The 25,264-nt window shown below is 40.7% G+C and overlaps 28 non-coding genes across 28 annotated transcripts; 17 read left to right on the top strand and 11 right to left on the bottom strand.

The window, feature by feature from the left end:
* The first annotated feature begins 253 nt into the window (after nucleotides 1-253).
* trnae-uuc (transfer RNA glutamic acid (anticodon UUC)) lies at nucleotides 254-325 on the top strand. Its single transcript has one exon. It is a non-coding gene; the product is annotated as a tRNA-Glu (tRNA).
* Nucleotides 326-1,728: 1,403 nt separating this feature from the next.
* Nucleotides 1,729-1,800, top strand: trnae-uuc (transfer RNA glutamic acid (anticodon UUC)). Its single transcript has one exon. It is a non-coding gene; the product is annotated as a tRNA-Glu (tRNA).
* A 1,124-nt stretch (nucleotides 1,801-2,924) lies between these two features.
* trnah-gug (transfer RNA histidin (anticodon GUG)) lies at nucleotides 2,925-2,996 on the bottom strand. Its single transcript has one exon. It is a non-coding gene; the product is annotated as a tRNA-His (tRNA).
* A 206-nt stretch (nucleotides 2,997-3,202) lies between these two features.
* trnae-uuc (transfer RNA glutamic acid (anticodon UUC)) lies at nucleotides 3,203-3,274 on the top strand. Its single transcript has one exon. It is a non-coding gene; the product is annotated as a tRNA-Glu (tRNA).
* A 1,125-nt stretch (nucleotides 3,275-4,399) lies between these two features.
* Nucleotides 4,400-4,471, bottom strand: trnah-gug (transfer RNA histidin (anticodon GUG)). The gene has a single exon. It is a non-coding gene; the product is annotated as a tRNA-His (tRNA).
* Nucleotides 4,472-4,677: 206 nt separating this feature from the next.
* Nucleotides 4,678-4,749, top strand: trnae-uuc (transfer RNA glutamic acid (anticodon UUC)). The gene has a single exon. It is a non-coding gene; the product is annotated as a tRNA-Glu (tRNA).
* A 1,125-nt stretch (nucleotides 4,750-5,874) lies between these two features.
* trnah-gug (transfer RNA histidin (anticodon GUG)) lies at nucleotides 5,875-5,946 on the bottom strand. The gene has a single exon. It is a non-coding gene; the product is annotated as a tRNA-His (tRNA).
* Nucleotides 5,947-6,152: 206 nt separating this feature from the next.
* On the top strand, nucleotides 6,153-6,224 carry trnae-uuc (transfer RNA glutamic acid (anticodon UUC)). Its single transcript has one exon. It is a non-coding gene; the product is annotated as a tRNA-Glu (tRNA).
* Nucleotides 6,225-7,349: 1,125 nt separating this feature from the next.
* On the bottom strand, nucleotides 7,350-7,421 carry trnah-gug (transfer RNA histidin (anticodon GUG)). The gene has a single exon. It is a non-coding gene; the product is annotated as a tRNA-His (tRNA).
* A 206-nt stretch (nucleotides 7,422-7,627) lies between these two features.
* On the top strand, nucleotides 7,628-7,699 carry trnae-uuc (transfer RNA glutamic acid (anticodon UUC)). Its single transcript has one exon. It is a non-coding gene; the product is annotated as a tRNA-Glu (tRNA).
* Nucleotides 7,700-8,824: 1,125 nt separating this feature from the next.
* Nucleotides 8,825-8,896, bottom strand: trnah-gug (transfer RNA histidin (anticodon GUG)). The gene has a single exon. It is a non-coding gene; the product is annotated as a tRNA-His (tRNA).
* A 206-nt stretch (nucleotides 8,897-9,102) lies between these two features.
* Nucleotides 9,103-9,174, top strand: trnae-uuc (transfer RNA glutamic acid (anticodon UUC)). The gene has a single exon. It is a non-coding gene; the product is annotated as a tRNA-Glu (tRNA).
* Nucleotides 9,175-10,299: 1,125 nt separating this feature from the next.
* trnah-gug (transfer RNA histidin (anticodon GUG)) lies at nucleotides 10,300-10,371 on the bottom strand. The gene has a single exon. It is a non-coding gene; the product is annotated as a tRNA-His (tRNA).
* A 206-nt stretch (nucleotides 10,372-10,577) lies between these two features.
* On the top strand, nucleotides 10,578-10,649 carry trnae-uuc (transfer RNA glutamic acid (anticodon UUC)). The gene has a single exon. It is a non-coding gene; the product is annotated as a tRNA-Glu (tRNA).
* Nucleotides 10,650-11,774: 1,125 nt separating this feature from the next.
* Nucleotides 11,775-11,846, bottom strand: trnah-gug (transfer RNA histidin (anticodon GUG)). The gene has a single exon. It is a non-coding gene; the product is annotated as a tRNA-His (tRNA).
* Nucleotides 11,847-12,052: 206 nt separating this feature from the next.
* On the top strand, nucleotides 12,053-12,124 carry trnae-uuc (transfer RNA glutamic acid (anticodon UUC)). Its single transcript has one exon. It is a non-coding gene; the product is annotated as a tRNA-Glu (tRNA).
* Nucleotides 12,125-13,249: 1,125 nt separating this feature from the next.
* Nucleotides 13,250-13,321, bottom strand: trnah-gug (transfer RNA histidin (anticodon GUG)). The gene has a single exon. It is a non-coding gene; the product is annotated as a tRNA-His (tRNA).
* Nucleotides 13,322-13,527: 206 nt separating this feature from the next.
* Nucleotides 13,528-13,599, top strand: trnae-uuc (transfer RNA glutamic acid (anticodon UUC)). Its single transcript has one exon. It is a non-coding gene; the product is annotated as a tRNA-Glu (tRNA).
* A 1,125-nt stretch (nucleotides 13,600-14,724) lies between these two features.
* Nucleotides 14,725-14,796, bottom strand: trnah-gug (transfer RNA histidin (anticodon GUG)). Its single transcript has one exon. It is a non-coding gene; the product is annotated as a tRNA-His (tRNA).
* Nucleotides 14,797-15,002: 206 nt separating this feature from the next.
* Nucleotides 15,003-15,074, top strand: trnae-uuc (transfer RNA glutamic acid (anticodon UUC)). The gene has a single exon. It is a non-coding gene; the product is annotated as a tRNA-Glu (tRNA).
* A 1,125-nt stretch (nucleotides 15,075-16,199) lies between these two features.
* Nucleotides 16,200-16,271, bottom strand: trnah-gug (transfer RNA histidin (anticodon GUG)). Its single transcript has one exon. It is a non-coding gene; the product is annotated as a tRNA-His (tRNA).
* Nucleotides 16,272-16,477: 206 nt separating this feature from the next.
* Nucleotides 16,478-16,549, top strand: trnae-uuc (transfer RNA glutamic acid (anticodon UUC)). The gene has a single exon. It is a non-coding gene; the product is annotated as a tRNA-Glu (tRNA).
* A 1,125-nt stretch (nucleotides 16,550-17,674) lies between these two features.
* Nucleotides 17,675-17,746, bottom strand: trnah-gug (transfer RNA histidin (anticodon GUG)). The gene has a single exon. It is a non-coding gene; the product is annotated as a tRNA-His (tRNA).
* A 206-nt stretch (nucleotides 17,747-17,952) lies between these two features.
* trnae-uuc (transfer RNA glutamic acid (anticodon UUC)) lies at nucleotides 17,953-18,024 on the top strand. Its single transcript has one exon. It is a non-coding gene; the product is annotated as a tRNA-Glu (tRNA).
* Nucleotides 18,025-19,427: 1,403 nt separating this feature from the next.
* trnae-uuc (transfer RNA glutamic acid (anticodon UUC)) lies at nucleotides 19,428-19,499 on the top strand. The gene has a single exon. It is a non-coding gene; the product is annotated as a tRNA-Glu (tRNA).
* A 1,402-nt stretch (nucleotides 19,500-20,901) lies between these two features.
* On the top strand, nucleotides 20,902-20,973 carry trnae-uuc (transfer RNA glutamic acid (anticodon UUC)). Its single transcript has one exon. It is a non-coding gene; the product is annotated as a tRNA-Glu (tRNA).
* A 1,403-nt stretch (nucleotides 20,974-22,376) lies between these two features.
* Nucleotides 22,377-22,448, top strand: trnae-uuc (transfer RNA glutamic acid (anticodon UUC)). Its single transcript has one exon. It is a non-coding gene; the product is annotated as a tRNA-Glu (tRNA).
* Nucleotides 22,449-23,851: 1,403 nt separating this feature from the next.
* Nucleotides 23,852-23,923, top strand: trnae-uuc (transfer RNA glutamic acid (anticodon UUC)). The gene has a single exon. It is a non-coding gene; the product is annotated as a tRNA-Glu (tRNA).
* Nucleotides 23,924-25,264: the final 1,341 nt, after the last annotated feature.

Below are 25,264 nucleotides of genomic sequence, written 5' to 3'. Positions count from 1 at the left end.
GAACCGGGGTTGTTGCGGCCACAACGCAAAGTACTAACCACTATACGATCACGGTGAGCTACCATTCAGCTTTTCTTAAGTTGTCAGTGTAACAAGAATATGTAGTATTACTTACTTTATTACTCATTTTATAAGTATACTAGTTAAGGTGTTATTGCTTGGGTGGCGCAGTGTTGTGTGATGTAGGCCTATGTTTTCTAAGATCGACGTGATGCTGAAAACAGCTCCCGACACTGTTTGAGTGTTTTCAAGATCCCATATGGTCTAGCGGTTAGGATTCCTGGTTTTCACCCAGGTGGCCCGGGTTCGACTCCCGGTATGGGAAAGCACAGTCTTTAAGTGTAACACACGTTGATTCTCTTGGATGATTTTGACTGAATCAGTCACCCACTATGACTTGTACTCTATATTCCAATTCACGTGGATTGTCTTACTGGACAATCAAAGGACACAATTTCATCACAGATTCCACAAAATAACCTTTGAAATGTAATTATTAGTATTATTCCCTTCCAACAACGTGAATGCCAGACAGAGATTTAGTGTCATTAGCAAACCTATGTAAAACTCACCTGCAGTCCCTGTCTTTGCTTGCGATGCTGTGATCTTTGCTTTCGCCGCAAGTTTCTTTGCTTTCGATTGATTTATTCTCATTACGAGTTTTGTCTGTTTTGTCGTGTGGGCGGAATTTACAGGGAGGCGTGGATCCTGGGTCTCCATTGGTCCAGCAGGTTTGAGTGACGGTTCATCCTGACCCAATCAGGAAGAATAACCCAACTGTTTTCATGAAAAAGTTTTGCTCTCGATTTTTTTTGCTTTCGATACATTTTTTTTGTTTACAATTCTATACATTTTGAATACGATACTTATGGCGCTAATTTGAGCCCATAGATTTCACGCATTTCATGAAATCCAACTAAATCGAACGCTTTCGAATTACATGCAATCGGATTTCATGGAAATTTCATAGTGTTTCGTGGCCTTTTATGCGGTTGAAAAGTGTCCAGTACTCCCATACTTCGTTTACGAAACGGAAGCAGTATGTCACCCGGGTACTTTTCATATACTGCTATATTCTACTACTTGGCGGGACACCAATTAGCAAACCCAGTGCTCTCATTGGACAGTTTTCAGTGTCCGCTATACAAAACCCATAATGTACTGATCAATGTGTATACTGTCACATGACCCAACCCTGAGCCTTCTTGTTTTATTGTTGGGTTTCCCCCCCTGCGACTGGGTTCTACGACCAATCAATAATATGTAGATACTTTAAAAGCGATGAAACTTATTAATGTATTGATATAATCCACAAAATATTACATTTCCAAAGTTATGATTAGTCTTCTATATTTTCTGATGTATCTGTGACTGTGTTGATATAAATATGAACTTCACTTGCATGCAATGATGAGAAGAATACAGCCCTCTGCCGTGTCAGGATTTCTCCTGCCGTGACCCGGATTGGAACCGGGGTTGTTGCGGCCACAACGCAAAGTACTAACCACTATACGATCACGGCGAGCTACCAAGGTGATATTCAGCTTTTCCTAAGTTGTCAGTGTAACAAGAATATGTAGTATTACTTACTTTATTACTCATTTTATAAGTATACTAGTTAAGGTGTTATTGCTTGGGTGGCGCAGTGTTGTGTGATGTAGGCCTATGTTTTCTAAGACCGACGTGATGCTGAAAACAGCTCCCGACACTGTTTGAGTGTTGTCAAGATCCCATATGGTCTAGCGGTTAGGATTCCTGGTTTTCACCCAGGTGGCCCGGGTTCGACTCCCGGTATGGGAAAGCACAGTCTTTAAGTGTAACACACGTTGATTCTCTTGGATGATTTTGACTGAATCAGTCACCCACTATGACTTGTACTCTATATTCCAATTCACGTGGATTGTCTTACTGGACAATCAAAGGACACAATTTCATCACAGATTCCACAAAATAGCCTTTGAAATGTTATTATTAGTATTATTCCCTTCCAACAACGTGAATGCCAGACAGAGACTTAGTGTCATTAGCAAACCTATGTAAAACTCACCTGCAGTCCCTGTCTTTGCTTGCGATGCTGTGATCTTTGCTTTCGCCGCCAGTTTCTTTGCTTTCGATTGATTTATTCTCATTACGAGTTTTGTCTGTTTTGTCGTGTGGGCGGAATTTACAGGGAGGCGTGGATCCTGGGTCTCCATTGGTCCAGCAGGTTTGAGTGACGGTTCATCCTGACCCAATCAGGAAGAATAACCCAACTGTTTTCATGAAAAAGTTTTGCTCTCGATTTTTTTTGCTTTCGATACATTTTTTTTGTTTACAATTCTATACATTTTGAATACGATACTTATGGCGCTAATTTGAGCCCATAGATTTCACGCATTTCATGAAATCCAACTAAATCGACGCTTTCGAATTACATGCAATCGGATTTCATGGAAATTTCATAGTGTTTCGTGGCCTTTTATGCGGTTGAAAAGTGTCCAGTACTCCCATACTTCGTTTACGAAACGGAAGCAGTATGTCACCCGGGTACTATTCATATACTGCTATATTCTACTACTTGGCGGGACACCGATGAGCAAACCCAGTGCTCTCATTGGACAGTTTTCAGTGTCCGCTATACAAAACCCATAATGTACTGATCAATGTGTATACTGTCACATGACCCAACCCTGAGCCTTCTTGTTTTATTGTTGGGTTTCCCCCCCTGCGACTGGGTTCTACGACCAATCAATAATATGTAGATACTTTAAAAGCGATGAAACTTATTAATGTATTGATATAATCCACAAAATATTACATTTGCAAAGTTATGATTAGTCTTCTATATTTTCTGATGTATCTGTGACTGTGTTGATATAAATATGAACTTCACTTGCATGCAATGATGAGAAGAACACAGCCCTCTGCCGTGTCAGGATTTCTCCTGCCGTGACCCGGATTCGAACCGGGGTTGTTGCGGCCACAACGCAAAGTACTAACCACTATACGATCACGGCGAGCTACCGAGGTGATATTCAGCTTTTCCTAAGTTGTCAGTGTAACAAGAATATGTAGTATTACTTACTTTATTACTCATTTTATAAGTATACTAGTTAAGGTGTTATTGCTTGGGTGGCGCAGTGTTGTGTGATGTAGGCCTATGTTTTCTAAGACCGACGTGATGCTGAAAACAGCTCCCGACACTGTTTGAGTGTTGTCAAGATCCCATATGGTCTAGCGGTTAGGATTCCTGGTTTTCACCCAGGTGGCCCGGGTTCGACTCCCGGTATGGGAAAGCACAGTCTTTAAGTGTAACACACGTTGATTCTCTTGGATGATTTTGACTGAATCAGTCACCCACTATGACTTGTACTCTATATTCCAATTCACGTGGATTGTCTTACTGGACAATCAAAGGACACAATTTCATCACAGATTCCACAAAATAACCTTTGAAATGTTATTATTAGTATTATTCCCTTCCAACAACGTGAATGCCAGACAGAGACTTAGTGTCATTAGCAAACCTATGTAAAACTCACCTGCAGTCCCTGTCTTTGCTTGCGATGCTGTGATCTTTGCTTTCGCCGCCAGTTTCTTTGCTTTCGATTGATTTATTCTCATTACGAGTTTTGTCTGTTTTGTCGTGTGGGCGGAATTTACAGGGAGGCGTGGATCCTGGGTCTCCATTGGTCCAGCAGGTTTGAGTGACGGTTCATCCTGACCCAATCAGGAGGAATAACCCAACTGTTTTCATGAAAAAGTTTTGCTCTCGATTTTTTTTGCTTTCGATACATTTTTTTTGTTTACAATTCTATACATTTTGAATATGATACTTATGGCGCTAATTTGAGCCCATAGATTTCACGCATTTCATGAAATCCAACTAAATCGAACGCTTTCGAATTACATGCAATCGGATTTCATGGAAATTTCATAGTGTTTCGTGGCCTTTTATGCGGTTGAAAAGTGTCCAGTACTCCCATACTTCGTTTACGAAACGGAAGCAGTATGTCACCCGGGTACTTTTCATATACTGCTATATTCTACTACTTGGCGGGACACCGATTAGCAAACCCAGTGCTCTCATTGGACAGTTTTCAGTGTCCGCTATACAAAACCCATAATGTACTGATCAATGTGTATACTGTCACATGACCCAACCCTGAGCCTTCTTGTTTTATTGTTGGGTTTCCCCCCCTGCGACTGGGTTCTACGACCAATCAATAATATGTAGATACTTTAAAAGCGATGAAACTTATTAATGTATTGATATAATCCACAAAATATTACATTTCCAAAGTTATGATTAGTCTTCTATATTTTCTGATGTATCTGTGACTGTGTTGATATAAATATGAACTTCACTTGCATGCAATGATGAGAAGAATACAGCCCTCTGCCGTGTCAGGATTTCTCCTGCCGTGACCCGGATTCGAACCAGGGTTGTTGCGGCCACAACGCAAAGTACTAACCACTATACGATCACGGCGAGCTACCGAGGTGATATTCAGCTTTTCCTAATCTGTCAGTGTAACAAGAATATGTAGTATTACTTACTTTATTACTCATTTTATAAGTATACTAGTTAAGGTGTTATTGCTTGGGTGGCGCAGTGTTGTGTGATGTAGGCCTATGTTTTCTAAGACCGACGTGATGCTGAAAACAGCTCCCGACACTGTTTGAGTGTTGTCAAGATCCCATATGGTCTAGCGGTTAGGATTCCTGGTTTTCACCCAGGTGGCCCGGGTTCGACTCCTGGTATGGGAAAGCACAGTCTTTAAGTGTAACACACGTTGATTCTCTTGGATGATTTTGACTGAATCAGTCACCCACTATGACTTGTACTCTATATTCCAATTCACGTGGATTGTCTTACTGGACAATCAAAGGACACAATTTCATCACAGATTCCACAAAATAACCTTTGAAATGTTATTATTAGTATTATTCCCTTCCAACAACGTGAATGCCAGACAGAGACTTAGTGTCATTAGCAAACCTATGTAAAACTCACCTGCAGTCCCTGTCTTTGCTGGCGATGCTGTGATCTTTGCTTTCGCCGCCAGTTTCTTTGCTTTCGATTGATTTATTCTCATTACGAGTTTTGTCTGTTTTGTCGTGTGGGCGGAATTTACAGGGAGGCGTGGATCCTGGGTCTCCATTGGTCCAGCAGGTTTGAGTGACGGTTCATCCTGACCCAATCAGGAAGAATAACCCAACTGTTTTCATGAAAAAGTTTTGCTCTCGATTTTTTTTGCTTTCGATACATTTTTTTTGTTTACAATTCTATACATTTTGAATACGATACTTATGGCGCTAATTTGAGCCCATAGATTTCACGCATTTCATGAAATCCAACTAAATCGAACGCTTTCGAATTACATGCAATCGGATTTCATGGAAATTTCATAGTGTTTCGTGGCCTTTTATGCGGTTGAAAAGTGTCCAGTACTCCCATACTTCGTTTACGAAACGGAAGCAGTATGTCACCCGGGTACTTTTCATATACTGCTATATTCTACTACTTGGCGGGACACCGATTAGCAAACCCAGTGCTCTCATTGGACAGTTTTCAGTGTCCGCTATACAAAACCCATAATGTACTGATCAATGTGTATACTGTCACATGACCCAACCCTGAGCCTTCTTGTTTTATTGTTGGGTTTCCCCCCCTGCGACTGGGTTCTACGACCAATCAATAATATGTAGATACTTTAAAAGCGATGAAACTTATTAATGTATTGATATAATCCACAAAATATTACATTTCCAAAGTTATGATTAGTCTTCTATATTTTCTGATGTATCTGTGACTGTGTTGATATAAATATGAACTTCCCTTGCATGCAATGATGAGAAGAATACAGCCCTCTGCCGTGTCAGGAATTCTCCTGCCGTGACCCGGATTCGAACCGGGGTTGTTGCGGCCACAACGCAAAGTACTAACCACTATACGATCACGGCGAGCTACCGAGGTGATATTCAGCTTTTCCTAAGTTGAAAGTGTAACAAGAATATGTAGTATTACTTACTTTATTACTCATTTTATAAGTATACTAGTTAAGGTGTTATTGCTTGGGTGGCGCAGTGTTGTGTGATGTAGGCCTATGTTTTCTAAGACCGAAGTGATGCTGAAAACAGCTCCCGACACTGTTTGAGTGTTGTCAAGATCCCATATGGTCTAGCGGTTAGGATTCCTGGTTTTCACCCAGGTGGCCCGGGTTCGACTCCCGGTATGGGAAAGCACAGTCTTTAAGTGTAACACACGTTGATTCTCTTGGATGATTTTGACTGAATCAGTCACCCACTATGACTTGTACTCTATATTCCAATTCACGTGGATTGTCTTACTGGACAATCAAAGGACACAATTTCATCACAGATTCCACAAAATAACCTTTGAAATGTTATTATTAGTATTATTCCCTTCCAACAACGTGAATGCCAGACAGAGACTTAGTGTCATTAGCAAACCTATGTAAAACTCACCTGCAGTCCCTGTCTTTGCTTGCGATGCTGTGATCTTTGCTTTCGCCGCCAGTTTCTTTGCTTTCGATTGATTTATTCTCATTACGAGTTTTGTCTGTTTTGTCGTGTGGGCGGAATTTACAGGGAGGCGTGGATCCTGGGTCTCCATTGGTCCAGCAGGTTTGAGTGACGGTTCATCCTGACCCAATCAGGAAGAATAACCCAACTGTTTTCATGAAAAAGTTTTGCTCTCGATTTTTTTTGCTTTCGATACATTTTTTTTGTTTACAATTCTATACATTTTGAATACGATACTTATGGCGCTAATTTGAGCCCATAGATTTCACGCATTTCATGAAATCCAACTAAATCGAATGCTTTCGAATTACATGCAATCGGATTTCATGGAAATTTCATAGTGTTTCGTGGCCTTTTATGCGGTTGAAAAGTGTCCAGTACTCCCATACTTCGTTTACGAAACGGAAGCAGTATGTCACCCGGGTACTTTTCATATACTGCTATATTCTACTACTTGGCGGGACACCGATTAGCAAACCCAGTGCTCTCATTGGACAGTTTTCAGTGTCCGCTATACAAAACCCATAATGTACTGATCAATGTGTATACTGTCACATGACCCAACCCTGAGCCTTCTTGTTTTATTGTTGGGTTTCCCCCCCTGCGACTGGGTTCTACGACCAATCAATAATATGTAGATACTTTAAAAGCGATGAAACTTATTAATGTATTGATATAATCCACAAAATATTACATTTCCAAAGTTATGATTAGTCTTCTATATTTTCTGATGTATCTGTGACTGTGTTGATATAAATATGAACTTCCCTTGCATGCAATGATGAGAAGAATACAGCCCTCTGCCGTGTCAGGATTTCTCCTGCCGTGACCCGGATTCGAACCGGGGTTGTTGCGGCCACAACGCAAAGTACTAACCACTATACGATCACGGCGAGCTACCGAGGTGATATTCAGCTTTTCCTAAGTTGAAAGTGTAACAAGAATATGTAGTATTACTTACTTTATTACTCATTTTATAAGTATACTAGTTAAGGTGTTATTGCTTGGGTGGCGCAGTGTTGTGTGATGTAGGCCTATGTTTTCTAAGACCGACGTGATGCTGAAAACAGCTCCCGACACTGTTTGAGTGTTGTCAAGATCCCATATGGTCTAGCGGTTAGGATTCCTGGTTTTCACCCAGGTGGCCTGGGTTCGACTCCTGGTATGGGAAAGCACAGTCTTTAAGTGTAACACGCGTTGATTCTCTTGGATGATTTTGACTGAATCAGTCACCCACTATGACTTGTACTCTATATTCCAATTCACGTGGATTGTCTTACTGGACAATCAAAGGACACAATTTCATCACAGATTCCACAAAATAACCTTTGAAATGTTATTATTAGTATTATTCCCTTCCAACAACGTGAATGCCAGACAGAGACTTAGTGTCATTAGCAAACCTATGTAAAACTCACCTGCAGTCCCTGTCTTTGCTGGCGATGCTGTGATCTTTGCTTTCGCCGCCAGTTTCTTTGCTTTCGATTGATTTATTCTCATTACGAGTTTTGTCTGTTTTGTCGTGTGGGCGGAATTTACAGGGAGGCGTGGATCCTGGGTCTCCATTGGTCCAGCAGGTTTGAGTGACGGTTCATCCTGACCCAATCAGGAAGAATAACCCAACTGTTTTCATGAAAAAGTTTTGCTCTCAATTTTTTTTGCTTTCGATACATTTTTTTTGTTTACAATTCTATACATTTTGAATACGATACTTATGGCGCTAATTTGAGCCCATAGATTTCACGCATTTCATGAAATCCAACTAAATCGAACGCTTTCGAATTACATGCAATCGGATTTCATGGAAATTTCATAGTGTTTCGTGGCCTTTTATGCGGTTGAAAAGTGTCCAGTACTCCCATACTTCGTTTACGAAACGGAAGCAGTATGTCACCCGGGTACTTTTCATATACTGCTATATTCTACTACTTGGCGGGACACCGATTAGCAAACCCAGTGCTCTCATTGGACAGTTTTCAGTGTCCGCTATACAAAACCCATAATGTACTGATCAATGTGTATACTGTCACATGACCCAACCCTGAGCCTTCTTGTTTTATTGTTGGGTTTCCCCCCCTGCGACTGGGTTCTACGACCAATCAATAATATGTAGATACTTTAAAAGCGATGAAACTTATTAATGTATTGATATAATCCACAAAATATTACATTTCCAAAGTTATGATTAGTCTTCTATATTTTCTGATGTATCTGTGACTGTGTTGATATAAATATGAACTTCCCTTGCATGCAATGATGAGAAGAATACAGCCCTCTGCCGTGTCAGGATTTCTCCTGCCGTGACCCGGATTCGAACCGGGGTTGTTGCGGCCACAACGCAAAGTACTAACCACTATACGATCACGGCGAGCTACCGAGGTGATATTCAGCTTTTCCTAAGTTGTCAGTGTAACAAGAATATGTAGTATTACTTACTTTATTACTCATTTTATAAGTATACTAGTTAAGGTGTTATTGCTTGGGTGGCGCAGTGTTGTGTGATGTAGGCCTATGTTTTCTAAGACCGACGTGATGCTTAAAACAGCTCCCGACACTGTTTGAGTGTTGTCAAGATAGCATATGGTCTAGCGGTTAGGATTCCTGGTTTTCACCCAGGTGGCCCGGGTTCGACTCCCGGTATGGGAAAGCACAGTCTTTAAGTGTAACACACGTTGATTCTCTTGGATGATTTTGACTGAATCAGTCACCCACTATGACTTGTACTCTATATTCCAATTCACGTGGATTGTCTTACTGGACAATCAAAGGACACAATTTCATCACAGATTCCACAAAATAACCTTTGAAATGTTATTATTAGTATTATTCCCTTCCAACAACGTGAATGCCAGACAGAGACTTAGTGTCATTAGCAAACCTATGTAAAACTCACCTGCAGTCCCTGTCTTTGCTGGCGATGCTGTGATCTTTGCTTTCGCCGCCAGTTTCTTTGCTTTCGATTGATTTATTCTCATTACGAGTTTTGTCTGTTTTGTCGTGTGGGCGGAATTTACAGGGAGGCGTGGATCCTGGGTCTCCATTGGTCCAGCAGGTTTGAGTGACGGTTCATCCTGACCCAATCAGGAAGAATAACCCAACTGTTTTCATGAAAAAGTTTTGCTCTCGATTTTTTTTGCTTTCGATACATTTTTTTTGTTTACAATTCTATACATTTTGAATACGATACTTATGGCGCTAATTTGAGCCCATAGATTTCACGCATTTCATGAAATCCAACTAAATCGAACGCTTTCGAATTACATGCAATCGGATTTCATGGAAATTTCATAGTGTTTCGTGGCCTTTTATGCGGTTGAAAAGTGTCCAGTACTCCCATACTTCGTTTACGAAACGGAAGCAGTATGTCACCCGGGTACTTTTCATATACTGCTATATTCTACTACTTGGCGGGACACCGATTAGCAAACCCAGTGCTCTCATTGGACAGTTTTCAGTGTCCGCTATACAAAACCCATAATGTACTGATCAATGTGTATACTGTCACATGACCCAACCCTGAGCCTTCTTGTTTTATTGTTGGGTTTCCCCCCCTGCGACTGGGTTCTACGACCAATCAATAATATGTAGATACTTTAAAAGCGATGAAACTTATTAATGTATTGATATAATCCACAAAATATTACATTTCCAAAGTTATGATTAGTCTTCTATATTTTCTGATGTATCTGTGACTGTGTTGATATAAATATGAACTTCCCTTGCATGCAATGATGAGAAGAATACAGCCCTCTGCCGTGTCAGGAATTCTCCTGCCGTGACCCGGATTCGAACCGGGGTTGTTGCGGCCACAACGCAAAGTACTAACCACTATACGATCACGGCGAGCTACCGAGGTGATATTCAGCTTTTCCTAAGTTGAAAGTGTAACAAGAATATGTAGTATTACTTACTTTATTACTCATTTTATAAGTATACTAGTTAAGGTGTTATTGCTTGGGTGGCGCAGTGTTGTGTGATGTAGGCCTATGTTTTCTAAGACCGAAGTGATGCTGAAAACAGCTCCCGACACTGTTTGAGTGTTGTCAAGATCCCATATGGTCTAGCGGTTAGGATTCCTGGTTTTCACCCAGGTGGCCCGGGTTCGACTCCCGGTATGGGAAAGCACAGTCTTTAAGTGTAACACACGTTGATTCTCTTGGATGATTTTGACTGAATCAGTCACCCACTATGACTTGTACTCTATATTCCAATTCACGTGGATTGTCTTACTGGACAATCAAAGGACACAATTTCATCACAGATTCCACAAAATAACCTTTGAAATGTTATTATTAGTATTATTCCCTTCCAACAACGTGAATGCCAGACAGAGACTTAGTGTCATTAGCAAACCTATGTAAAACTCACCTGCAGTCCCTGTCTTTGCTTGCGATGCTGTGATCTTTGCTTTCGCCGCCAGTTTCTTTGCTTTCGATTGATTTATTCTCATTACGAGTTTTGTCTGTTTTGTCGTGTGGGCGGAATTTACAGGGAGGCGTGGATCCTGGGTCTCCATTGGTCCAGCAGGTTTGAGTGACGGTTCATCCTGACCCAATCAGGAAGAATAACCCAACTGTTTTCATGAAAAAGTTTTGCTCTCGATTTTTTTTGCTTTCGATACATTTTTTTTGTTTACAATTCTATACATTTTGAATACGATACTTATGGCGCTAATTTGAGCCCATAGATTTCACGCATTTCATGAAATCCAACTAAATCGAATGCTTTCGAATTACATGCAATCGGATTTCATGGAAATTTCATAGTGTTTCGTGGCCTTTTATGCGGTTGAAAAGTGTCCAGTACTCCCATACTTCGTTTACGAAACGGAAGCAGTATGTCACCCGGGTACTTTTCATATACTGCTATATTCTACTACTTGGCGGGACACCGATTAGCAAACCCAGTGCTCTCATTGGACAGTTTTCAGTGTCCGCTATACAAAACCCATAATGTACTGATCAATGTGTATACTGTCACATGACCCAACCCTGAGCCTTCTTGTTTTATTGTTGGGTTTCCCCCCCTGCGACTGGGTTCTACGACCAATCAATAATATGTAGATACTTTAAAAGCGATGAAACTTATTAATGTATTGATATAATCCACAAAATATTACATTTCCAAAGTTATGATTAGTCTTCTATATTTTCTGATGTATCTGTGACTGTGTTGATATAAATATGAACTTCCCTTGCATGCAATGATGAGAAGAATACAGCCCTCTGCCGTGTCAGGATTTCTCCTGCCGTGACCCGGATTCGAACCGGGGTTGTTGCGGCCACAACGCAAAGTACTAACCACTATACGATCACGGCGAGCTACCGAGGTGATATTCAGCTTTTCCTAAGTTGAAAGTGTAACAAGAATATGTAGTATTACTTACTTTATTACTCATTTTATAAGTATACTAGTTAAGGTGTTATTGCTTGGGTGGCGCAGTGTTGTGTGATGTAGGCCTATGTTTTCTAAGACCGACGTGATGCTGAAAACAGCTCCCGACACTGTTTGAGTGTTGTCAAGATCCCATATGGTCTAGCGGTTAGGATTCCTGGTTTTCACCCAGGTGGCCTGGGTTCGACTCCTGGTATGGGAAAGCACAGTCTTTAAGTGTAACACGCGTTGATTCTCTTGGATGATTTTGACTGAATCAGTCACCCACTATGACTTGTACTCTATATTCCAATTCACGTGGATTGTCTTACTGGACAATCAAAGGACACAATTTCATCACAGATTCCACAAAATAACCTTTGAAATGTTATTATTAGTATTATTCCCTTCCAACAACGTGAATGCCAGACAGAGACTTAGTGTCATTAGCAAACCTATGTAAAACTCACCTGCAGTCCCTGTCTTTGCTGGCGATGCTGTGATCTTTGCTTTCGCCGCCAGTTTCTTTGCTTTCGATTGATTTATTCTCATTACGAGTTTTGTCTGTTTTGTCGTGTGGGCGGAATTTACAGGGAGGCGTGGATCCTGGGTCTCCATTGGTCCAGCAGGTTTGAGTGACGGTTCATCCTGACCCAATCAGGAAGAATAACCCAACTGTTTTCATGAAAAAGTTTTGCTCTCAATTTTTTTTGCTTTCGATACATTTTTTTTGTTTACAATTCTATACATTTTGAATACGATACTTATGGCGCTAATTTGAGCCCATAGATTTCACGCATTTCATGAAATCCAACTAAATCGAACGCTTTCGAATTACATGCAATCGGATTTCATGGAAATTTCATAGTGTTTCGTGGCCTTTTATGCGGTTGAAAAGTGTCCAGTACTCCCATACTTCGTTTACGAAACGGAAGCAGTATGTCACCCGGGTACTTTTCATATACTGCTATATTCTACTACTTGGCGGGACACCGATTAGCAAACCCAGTGCTCTCATTGGACAGTTTTCAGTGTCCGCTATACAAAACCCATAATGTACTGATCAATGTGTATACTGTCACATGACCCAACCCTGAGCCTTCTTGTTTTATTGTTGGGTTTCCCCCCCTGCGACTGGGTTCTACGACCAATCAATAATATGTAGATACTTTAAAAGCGATGAAACTTATTAATGTATTGATATAATCCACAAAATATTACATTTCCAAAGTTATGATTAGTCTTCTATATTTTCTGATGTATCTGTGACTGTGTTGATATAAATATGAACTTCCCTTGCATGCAATGATGAGAAGAATACAGCCCTCTGCCGTGTCAGGATTTCTCCTGCCGTGACCCGGATTCGAACCGGGGTTGTTGCGGCCACAACGCAAAGTACTAACCACTATACGATCACGGCGAGCTACCGAGGTGATATTCAGCTTTTCCTAAGTTGTCAGTGTAACAAGAATATGTAGTATTACTTACTTTATTACTCATTTTATAAGTATACTAGTTAAGGTGTTATTGCTTGGGTGGCGCAGTGTTGTGTGATGTAGGCCTATGTTTTCTAAGACCGACGTGATGCTTAAAACAGCTCCCGACACTGTTTGAGTGTTGTCAAGATAGCATATGGTCTAGCGGTTAGGATTCCTGGTTTTCACCCAGGTGGCCCGGGTTCGACTCCCGGTATGGGAAAGCACAGTCTTTAAGTGTAACACACGTTGATTCTCTTGGATGATTTTGACTGAATCAGTCACCCACTATGACTTGTACTCTATATTCCAATTCACGTGGATTGTCTTACTGGACAATCAAAGGACACAATTTCATCACAGATTCCACAAAATAACCTTTGAAATGTTATTATTAGTATTATTCCCTTCCAACAACGTGAATGCCAGACAGAGACTTAGTGTCATTAGCAAACCTATGTAAAACTCACCTGCAGTCCCTGTCTTTGCTGGCGATGCTGTGATCTTTGCTTTCGCCGCCAGTTTCTTTGCTTTCGATTGATTTATTCTCATTACGAGTTTTGTCTGTTTTGTCGTGTGGGCGGAATTTACAGGGAGGCGTGGATCCTGGGTCTCCATTGGTCCAGCAGGTTTGAGTGACGGTTCATCCTGACCCAATCAGGAAGAATAACCCAACTGTTTTCATGAAAAAGTTTTGCTCTCAATTTTTTTTGCTTTCGATACATTTTTTTTGTTTACAATTCTATACATTTTGAATACGATACTTATGGCGCTAATTTGAGCCCATAGATTTCACGCATTTCATGAAATCCAACTAAATCGAACGCTTTCGAATTACATGCAATCGGATTTCATGGAAATTTCATAGTGTTTCGTGGCCTTTTATGCGGTTGAAAAGTGTCCAGTACTCCCATACTTCGTTTACGAAACGGAAGCAGTATGTCACCCGGGTACTTTTCATATACTGCTATATTCTACTACTTGGCGGGACACCAATTAGCAAACCCAGTGCTCTCATTGGACAGTTTTCAGTGTCCGCTATACAAAACCCATAATGTACTGATCAATGTGTATACTGTCACATGACCCAACCCTGAGCCTTCTTGTTTTATTGTTGGGTTTCCCCCCCTGCGACTGGGTTCTACGACCAATCAATAATATGTAGATACTTTAAAAGCGATGAAACTTATTAATGTATTGATATAATCCACAAAATATTACATTTCCAAAGTTATGATTAGTCTTCTATATTTTCTGATGTATCTGTGACTGTGTTGATATAAATATGAACTTCCCTTGCATGCAATGATGAGAAGAATACAGCCCTCTGCCGTGTCAGGATTTCTCCTGCCGTGACCCGGATTCGAACCGGGGTTGTTGCGGCCACAACGCAAAGTACTAACCACTATACGATCACGGCGAGCTACCGAGGTGATATTCAGCTTTTCCTAAGTTGAAAGTGTAACAAGAATATGTAGTATTACTTACTTTATTACTCATTTTATAAGTATACTAGTTAAGGTGTTATTGCTTGGGTGGCGCAGTGTTGTGTGATGTAGGCCTATGTTTTCTAAGACCGACGTGATGCTGAAAACAGCTCCCGACACTGTTTGAGTGTTGTCAAGATCCCATATGGTCTAGTGGTTAGGATTCCTGGTTTTCACCCAGGTGGCCCGGGTTCGACTCCTGGTATGGGAAAGCACAGTCTTTAAGTGTAACACGCGTTGATTCTCTTGGATGATTTTGACTGAATCAGTCACCCACTATGACTTGTACTCTATATTCCAATTCACGTGGATTGTCTTACTGGACAATCAAAGGACACAATTTCATCACAGATTCCACAAAATAACCTTTGAAATGTTATTATTAGTATTATTCCCTTCCAACAACGTGAATGCCAGACAGAGACTTAGTGTCATTAGCAAACCTATGTAAAACTCACCTGCAGTCCCTGTCTTTGCTGGCGATGCTGTGATCTTTGCTTTCGCCGCCAGTTTCTTTGCTTTCGATTGATTTATTCTCATTACGAGTTTTGTCTGTTTTGTCGTGTGGGCGGAATTTACAGGGAGGCGTGGATCCTGGGTCTCCATTGGTCCAGCAGGTTTGAGTGACGGTTCATCCTGACCCAATCAGGAAGAATAACCCAACTGTTTTCATGAAAAAGTTTTGCTCTCAATTTTTTTTGCTTTCGATACATTTTTTTTGTTTACAATTCTATACATTTTGAATACGATACTTATGGCGCTAATTTGAGCCCATAGATTTCACGCATTTCATGAAATCCAACTAAATCGAACGCTTTCGAATTACATGCAATCGGATTTCATGGAAATTTCATAGTGTTTCGTGGCCTTTTATGCGGTTGAAAAGTGTCCAGTACTCCCATACTTCGTTTACGAAACGGAAGCAGTATGTCACCCGGGTACTTTTCATATACTGCTATATTCTACTACTTGGCGGGACACCAATTAGCAAACCCAGTGCTCTCATTGGACAGTTTTCAGTGTCCGCTATACAAAACCCATAATGTACTGATCAATGTGTATACTGTCACATGACCCAACCCTGAGCCTTCTTGTTTTATTGTTGGGTTTCCCCCCCTGCGACTGGGTTCTACGACCAATCAATAATATGTAGATACTTTAAAAGCGATGAAACTTATTAATGTATTGATATAATCCACAAAATATTACATTTCCAAAGTTATGATTAGTCTTCTATATTTTCTGATGTATCTGTGACTGTGTTGATATAAATATGAACTTCACTTGCATGCAATGATGAGAAGAATACAGCCCTCTGCCGTGTCAGGATTTCTCCTGCCGTGACCCGGATTCGAACCAGGGTTGTTGCGGCCACAACGCAAAGTACTAACCACTATACGATCACGGCGAGCTACCGAGGTGATATTCAGCTTTTCCTAATCTGTCAGTGTAACAAGAATATGTAGTATTACTTACTTTATTACTCATTTTATAAGTATACTAGTTAAGGTGTTATTGCTTGGGTGGCGCAGTGTTGTGTGATGTAGGCCTATGTTTTCTAAGACCGACGTGATGCTGAAAACAGCTCCCGACACTGTTTGAGTGTTGTCAAGATCCCATATGGTCTAGTGGTTAGGATTCCTGGTTTTCACCCAGGTGGCCCGGGTTCGACTCCTGGTATGGGAAAGCACAGTCTTTAAGTGTAACACGCGTTGATTCTCTTGGATGATTTTGACTGAATCAGTCACCCACTATGACTTGTACTCTATATTCCAATTCACGTGGATTGTCTTACTGGACAATCAAAGGACACAATTTCATCACAGATTCCACAAAATAACCTTTGAAATGTTATTATTAGTATTATTCCCTTCCAACAACGTGAATGCCAGACAGAGACTTAGTGTCATTAGCAAACCTATGTAAAACTCACCTGCAGTCCCTGTCTTTGCTGGCGATGCTGTGATCTTTGCTTTCGCCGCCAGTTTCTTTGCTTTCGATTGATTTATTCTCATTACGAGTTTTGTCTGTTTTGTCGTGTGGGCGGAATTTACAGGGAGGCGTGGATCCTGGGTCTCCATTGGTCCAGCAGGTTTGAGTGACGGTTCATCCTGACCCAATCAGGAAGAATAACCCAACTGTTTTCATGAAAAAGTTTTGCTCTCAATTTTTTTTGCTTTCGATACATTTTTTTTGTTTACAATTCTATACATTTTGAATACGATACTTATGGCGCTAATTTGAGCCCATAGATTTCACGCATTTCATGAAATCCAACTAAATCGAACGCTTTCGAATTACATGCAATCGGATTTCATGGAAATTTCATAGTGTTTCGTGGCCTTTTATGCGGTTGAAAAGTGTCCAGTACTCCCATACTTCGTTTACGAAACGGAAGCAGTATGTCACCCGGGTACTTTTCATATACTGCTATATTCTACTACTTGGCGGGACACCAATTAGCAAACCCAGTGCTCTCATTGGACAGTTTTCAGTGTCCGCTATACAAAACCCATAATGTACTGATCAATGTGTATACTGTCACATGACCCAACCCTGAGCCTTCTTGTTTTATTGTTGGGTTTCCCCCCCTGCGACTGGGTTCTACGACCAATCAATAATATGTAGATACTTTAAAAGCGATGAAACTTATTAATGTATTGATATAATCCACAAAATATTACATTTCCAAAGTTATGATTAGTCTTCTATATTTTCTGATGTATCTGTGACTGTGTTGATATAAATATGAACTTCACTTGCATGCAATGATGAGAAGAATACAGCCCTCTGCCGTGTCAGGATTTCTCCTGCCGTGACCCGGATTCGAACCAGGGTTGTTGCGGCCACAACGCAAAGTACTAACCACTATACGATCACGGCGAGCTACCGAGGTGATATTCAGCTTTTCCTAATCTGTCAGTGTAACAAGAATATGTAGTATTACTTACTTTATTACTCATTTTATAAGTATACTAGTTAAGGTGTTATTGCTTGGGTGGCGCAGTGTTGTGTGATGTAGGCCTATGTTTTCTAAGACCGACGTGATGCTGAAAACAGCTCCCGACACTGTTTGAGTGTTGTCAAGATCCCATATGGTCTAGCGGTTAGGATTCCTGGTTTTCACCCAGGTGCCCCGGGTTCGACTCCTGGTATGGGAAAGCACAGTCTTTAAGTGTAACACGCGTTGATTCTCTTGGATGATTTTGACTGAATCAGTCACCCACTATGACTTGTACTCTATATTCCAATTCACGTGGATTGTCTTACTGGACAATCAGAGGACACAATTTCATCACAGATTCCACAAAATAACCTTTGAAATGTTATTATTAGTATTATTCCCTTCCAACAACGTGAATGCCAGACAGAGACTTAGTGTCATTAGCAAACCTATGTAAAACTCACCTGCAGTCCCTGTCTTTGCTGGCGATGCTGTGATCTTTGCTTTCGCCGCCAGTTTCTTTGCTTTCGATTGATTTATTCTCATTACGAGTTTTGTCTGTTTTGTCGTGTGGGCGGAATTTACAGGGAGGCGTGGATCCTGGGTCTCCATTGGTCCAGCAGGTTTGAGTGACGGTTCATCGTGACCCAATCAGGAAGAATAACCCAACTGTTTTCATGAAAAAGTTTTGCTCTCAATTTTTTTTGCTTTCGATACATTTTTTTTGTTTACAATTCTATACATTTTGAATACGATACTTATGGCGCTAATTTGAGCCCATAGATTTCACGCATTTCATGAAATCCAACTAAATCGAACGCTTTCGAATTACATGCAATCGTATTTCATGGAAATTTCATAGTGTTTCGTGGCCTTTTATGCGGTTGAAAAGTGTCCAGTACTCCCATACTTCGTTTACGAAACGGAAGCAGTATGTCACCCGGGTACTTTTCATATACTGCTATATTGTACTACTTGGCAGGACACCGATTAGCAAACCCAGTGCTCTCATTGGACAGTTTTCAGTGTCCGCTATACAAAACCCATAATGTACTGATCAATGTGTATACTGTCACATGACCCAACCCTGAGCCTTCTTGTTTTATTGTTGGGTTTCCCCCCCTGCGACTGGGTTCTACGACCAATCAATAATATGTAGATACTTTAAAAGCGATGAAACTTATTAATGTATTGATATAATCCACAAAATATTACATTTCCAAAGTTATGATTACTCTTCTATATTTTCTGATGTATCTGTGACCGTGTTGATATAAATATGAACTTCACTTGCATGCAATGATGAGAAGAATACAGCCCTCTGCCGTGTCAGGATTTCTCCTGCCGTGACCCAGATTCGAACCGGGGTTGTTGCTGCCACTACGCAAAGTACTAACCACTATACGATCACGGCAAGCTACCGAGGTGATATTCAGCTTTTCCTAAGTAGTCAGTGTAACAAGAATAAGTAGTATTACTTACTTTATTACTCATTTTATAAGTATACTAGTTAAGGTGTTATTGCTTGGGTAGCGCAGTGTTGTGTGATGTAGGCCTATGTTTTCTAAGACCGACGTGAGGCTGAAAACAGCTCCCGACACTGTTTGAGTGTTGTCACGATCCCATATGGTCTAGAGGTTAGGATTCCTGGTTTTCACCCAGGTGGCCCGGATTCGACTCCCGGTATGGGAAAGCACTGTCTTTAAGTGTGACACACGTTCATTCTCATGGACGATTTTGTTTGAATCAGTCACCCACTATGACTTGTACTCTATATTCCAATTCACATGGATTTTCTTACTGGACAATCAAAGGACACAACTTCATCACAGATTCCACAAAATAACCTTTGAAATGTTATTATTAGTATTATTCCCTTCCAACAACGTGAATGCCAGACAGAGACTTAGTGTCATTAGCAAACCTATGCAAAACTCACCTGCAGTCCCTGTCTTTGCTTGCCATGCTGTGATCATTCCTTTCGCCGCCAGTTTCTTTGCTTTCGATTGATTTATTCTCATTACGAGTTTTGTCTGTTTTGTCGTGAGGGCGGAATTTACAGGGAGGCGTGGATCCTGGGTCTCCATTGGTCCAGCAGGTTTGAGTGACGGTTCACCCTGACCCAATCAGGAAGAAAAACCCTACTGTTTTCATGAAAAAGTTTTGCTCTCGTTTTGTTTTGCTTTTGATACATTTTTTTTGTTTTCAATTCTATACATTTTGAATACGATACTTATGGCGCTAATTTAAGCCCATAGATTTCACGCATTTCATGAAATCCAACTAAATCGAAGCTTTCGAATTACATGCAATCGGATTTCATGGAAATTTCATAGTGTTTCGTGGCCTTTTATGCGGTTGAAAAGTGTCCAGTACTCCCATACTTCGTTTACGAAACGGAAGCTGTATGTCACCCGGGTACTTTTCATATACTGCTATATTCTACTACTTGGCGGGACACCGATTAGCAAACCCAGTGCTCTCATTGGACAGTTTTCAGTGTCCGCTATACAAAACCCATAATGTACTGATCAATGTGTATACTGTCACATGACCCAACCCTGAGCCTTCTTGTTTTATTGTTGGGTTTCCCCCCCTGCAACTGGGTTCTACGACCAATCAATAATATGTAGATACTTTAAAAGCGATGAAACTTATTAATGTATTGATATAATCCACAAAATATTACATTTCCAAAGTTATGATTAGTTTTCTATATTTTCTGATGTATCTGTGACTGTGTTGATATAAATATGAACTTCACTTGCATGCAATGATGAGAAGAATACAGCCCTCTGCCGTGTCAGGATTTCTCCTGGCGTGACCCGGATTCGAACCGGGGTTGTTGCGGCCACAACGCAAAGTACTAACCACTATACGATCACGGCGAGCCACCAAGGTGATATTCAGCTTTTCCTAAGTTGTCAGTGTAACAAGAATATGTAGTATTACTTACTTTATTACTAATTTCATAAGTATACTAGTTAAGGTGTTATTGCTTGGGTGGCGCAGTGTTGTGTGATGTAGGCCTATGTTTTCTAAGACCGACGTGATGCTGAAAACAGCTCCCGACACTGTTTGAGTGTTGTCAAGATCCCATATGGTCTAGCGGTTAGGATTCCTGGTTTTCACCCAGGTGGCCCGGGTTCGACTACCGGTATGGGAAAGCACTGTCTTTAAATGTAACACACGTTGATTCTCTTGGATGATTTTGATTGAATCAGTCACCCACTATGACTTCTACTCTATATTCCAATTCACGTGGATTGTCTTACTGGACAATCAAAGGACACAATTTCATCACAGATTCCACAAAATAACCTTTGAAATGTTATTATTAGTATTATTCCCTTCCAACAACTTTAATGCCAGACAGAGACTTAGTGTCATTAGCAAACCTATGCAAAACTCACCTGCAGTCCCTGTCTTTGCTTGCGATGCTGTGATCTTTGCTTTCGCCGCCAGTTTCTTTTCTTTCGGTTGACTTATTCTCTTTACGAGTTTTGTCTGTTTTGTCGTGAGGGCGGAATTTACAGGGAGGCGTGGATCCTGGGTCTCCATTGGTCCAGCAGGTTTGAGTGACGGTTCATCCTGACCCAATCAGGAAGAATAACCCAACTGTTTTCATGAAAAAGTTTTGCTCTCGATTTGTTTTGCTTTCGATACATATTTTTTGTTTACAATTCTATACATTTTGAATACGATACTTATGGCGCTAATTTGAGCCCATAGATTTCACGCATTTCATGAAATCCAACTAAATCGAACGCTTTCGAATTACATGCAATCGGATTTCATGGAAATTTCATAGTGTTTCGTGGCATTTTATGCGGTTGAAAAGTGTCCAGTACTCCCATACTTCGTTTACGAAACGGAAGCTGTATGTCACCCGGGTACTTTTCATATACTGCTATATTCTACTACTTGGCGGGACACCGATGAGCAAACCCAGTGCTCTCATTGGACAGTTTTCAGTGTCCGCTATACAAAACCCATAATGTACTGATCAATGTGTATACTGTCACATGACCCAACCCTGAGCCTTCTTGTTTTATTGTTGGGTTTCCCCCCCTGCGACTGGGTTCTACGACCAATCAATAATATGTAGATACTTTAAAAGCGATGAAACTTATTAATGTATTGATATAATCCACAAAATATTACATTTGCAAAGTTATGATTAGTCTTCTATATTTTCTGATGTATCTGTGACTGTGTTGATATAAATATGAACTTCACTTGCATGCAATGATGAGAAGAATACAGCCCTCTGCCGTGTCAGGATTTCTCCTGCCGTGACCCGGATTCGGAACGGGGTTGTTGCGGCCACAACGCAAAGTACTAACCACTATACGATCACGACGAGCTACCGAGGAGATATTCAGCTTTTCCTAAGTTGTCAGTGTAACAAGAATATATAGTATTACTTACTTTATTACTCATTTTATCAGTATACTAGTTAAGGTGTTATTGCTTGGGTGGCGCAGTGTTGTGTGATGTAGGCCTATGTTTTCTAAGATCGACGTGATGCTGAAAACAGCTCCCGACACTCTTCGAGTGTTGTCAAGATCCCATATGGTCTAGCAGTTATGATTCCTGGTTTTCACCCAGGTGGCCCGGATTCGACTCCCGGTATGGGAAAGCACTGTCTTTAAGTGTGACACACGTTCATTCTCATGGACGATTTTGTTTGAATCAGTCACCCACTATGACTTGTACTCTATATTCCAATTCACGTGGATTCTCTTACTGGACAATCAAAGGACACAATTTCATCACAGATTCCACAAAATAACCTTTGAAATGTTATTATTAGTATTATTCCCTTCCAACAACGTGAATGCCAGACAGAGACTTACTGTCATTAGCAAACCTATGCAAAACTCACCTGCAGTCCCTGTCTTTTCTTGCGATGCTGTGATCTTTGCTTTCGCCGCCAGTTTCTTTGCTTTCGGTTGACTTATTCTCTTTACGAGTTTTGTCTGTTTTGTCGTGAGGGCGGAATTTACAGGGAGGCGTGGATCCTGGGTCTCCATTGGTCCAGCAGGTTTGAGTGACGGTTCATCCTGACCCAATCAGGAAGAATAACCCAACTGTTTTCATGAAAAAGTTTTGCTCTCGATTTGTTTTGCTTTCGATACATATTTTTTGTTTACAATTCTATACATTTTGAATACGATACTTATGGCGCTAATTTGAGCCCATAGATTTCACGCATTTCATGAAATCCAACTAAATCGAACGCTTTCGAATTACATGCAATCGGATTTCATGGAAATTTCATAGTGTTTCGTGGCATTTTATGCGGTTGAAAAGTGTCCAGTACTCCCATACTTCGTTTACGAAACGGAAGCTGTATGTCACCCGGGTACTTTTCATATACTGCTATATTCTACTACTTGGCGGGACACCGATTACCAAACCCAGTGCTCTCATTGGACAGTTTTCAGTGTCCGCTATACAAAACCCATAATGTACTGATCAATGTGTATACTGTCACATGACCCAACCCTGAGCCTTCTTGTTTTATTGTTGGGTTTCCCCCCCTGCGACTGGGTTCTACGACCAATCAATAATATGTAGATACTTTAAAAGCGATGAAACTTATTAATGTATTGATATAATCCACAAAATATTACATTTGCAAAGTTATGATTAGTCTTCTATATTTTCTGATGTATCTGTGACTGTGTTGATATAAATATGAACTTCACTTGCATGCAATGATGAGAAGAATACAGCCCTCTGCCGTGTCAGGATTTCTCCTGCCGTGACCCGGATTCGGAACGGGGTTGTTGCGGCCACAACGCAAAGTACTAACCACTATACGATCACGACGAGCTACCGAGGAGATATTCAGCTTTTCCTAAGTTGTCAGTGTAACAAGAATATATAGTATTACTTACTTTATTACTCATTTTATCAGTATACTAGTTAAGGTGTTATTGCTTGGGTGGCGCAGTGTTGTGTGATGTAGGCCTATGTTTTCTAAGATCGACGTGATGCTGAAAACAGCTCCCGACACTCTTCGAGTGTTGTCAAGATCCCATATGGTCTAGCAGTTATGATTCCTGGTTTTCACCCAGGTGGCCCGGATTCGACTCCCGGTATGGGAAAGCACTGTCTTTAAGTGTGACACACGTTCATTCTCATGGACGATTTTGTTTGAATCAGTCACCCACTATGACTTGTACTCTATATTCCAATTCACGTGGATTCTCTTACTGGACAATCAAAGGACACAATTTCATCACAGATTCCACAAAATAACCTTTGAAATGTTATTATTAGTATTATTCCCTTCCAACAACGTGAATGCCAGACAGAGACTTACTGTCATTAGCAAACCTATGCAAAACTCACCTGCAGTCCCTGTCTTTTCTTGCGATGCTGTGATCTTTGCTTTCGCCGCCAGTTTCTTTGCTTTCGATTGATTTATTCTCATTACAAGTTTTTTCTGTTTTGTCGTGAGGGCGGAATTTACAGGAAGGCGTGGATCCTGGGTCTCCATTGGTCCAGCAGGTTTGAGTGACGGTTCATCCTGACCCAATCAGGAAGAATAACCCAACTGTTTTCATGAAAAAGTTTTGCTCTCGATTTTTTTTGCTTTCGATACATTTTTTTTGTTTACAATTCTATACATTTTGAATACGATACTTATGGCGCTAATTTGAGCCCATAGATTTCACGCATTTCATGAAATCCAACTAAATTGAACGCTTTCGAATTGCATGCAATCGGATTTCATGGAAATTTCATAGTGTTTCGTGGCCTTTTATGCGGTTGAAAAGTGTCCAGTACTCCCATACTTCGTTTACGAAACGGAAGCAGTATGTCACCCGGGTACTTTTCATATACTGCTATATTCTACTACTTGGCGGGACACCGATTAGCAAACCCAGTGCTCTCATTGGACAGTTTTCAGTGTCCACTATACAAAACCCATAATGTACTGATCAATGTGTATACTGTCACATGACCCAACCCTGAGCCTTCTTGTTTTATTGTTGGGTTTCCCCCCCTGCGACTGGGTTCTACGACCAATCAATAATATGTAGATACTTTTAAAGCGATGAAACTTATTAATGTATTGATATAATCCACAAAATATTACATTTGCAAAGTTATGATTAGTCTTCCATATTTTCTGATGTATCTGTGACTGTGTTGATATAAATATGAACTTCACTTGCATGCAATGATGAGAAGAATACAGCCCTCAGCCGTATCAGGATTTCTCCTGCCGGGACCCGGATTCGAACCGGGGTTGTTGCGGCCACAACGCAAAGTACTAACCACTATACGATCACGGCGAGCTACCTAGGTGATATTCAGCTTTCCCTAAGTTGTCAGTGTAACAAGAATATGTAGTATTACTTACTTTATTTCTCATTTTATAAGTATACTAGTTAAGGTGTTATTGCTTGGGTGGCGCAGTGTTGTGTGATGTAGGCCTA

This window comes from Amia ocellicauda, chromosome 7, assembly GCF_036373705.1.
Source record: "Amia ocellicauda isolate fAmiCal2 chromosome 7, fAmiCal2.hap1, whole genome shotgun sequence".
Lineage (NCBI taxonomy): Eukaryota > Metazoa > Chordata > Actinopteri > Amiiformes > Amiidae > Amia > Amia ocellicauda.
This window is presented reverse-complemented; position numbering and strand designations above follow the sequence as displayed.